Here is a 291-nt window from a genome sequence, read left to right on the forward strand (position 1 = left end):
TCTTATCCAATTAATTATGGAAGGGTCGATTAGGGTGTTTATGTGTTTGGATGTTACCATAAATGTTGGGGTTTAAATTGTTGTACTTGTATTGCGATCAAGTAACGGCCCACAAATGAAAGAAGGAATGCTAATGGAGAAAGAACATATACACGAAAGCAAAAGCAATGTCATTAGTGTAAACATATAAAATTATTTTAAGCCCTTTTTGGACACACTAACAGGGCACATAATGATTTCATACTGCATCATAATGCTAAGCGCCACGAAGACAAAGTAGAGCAGGAACAT

At 35.7% G+C, this 291-nt stretch overlaps 1 protein-coding gene across 1 annotated transcript in view; it reads right to left on the reverse strand.

Annotated features, from left to right (window-relative positions):
- Positions 1-291, reverse strand: part of slc24a1 (solute carrier family 24 member 1) — a 19,380-nt gene that overhangs the window by 15,487 nt on the left and 3,602 nt on the right.

The sequence above is a fragment of the Morone saxatilis genome, unplaced genomic scaffold (assembly GCF_004916995.1).
Source record: "Morone saxatilis isolate NCDOM2014 unplaced genomic scaffold, NCSU_SB_2.0 Contig2, whole genome shotgun sequence".
Lineage (NCBI taxonomy): Eukaryota > Metazoa > Chordata > Actinopteri > Moronidae > Morone > Morone saxatilis.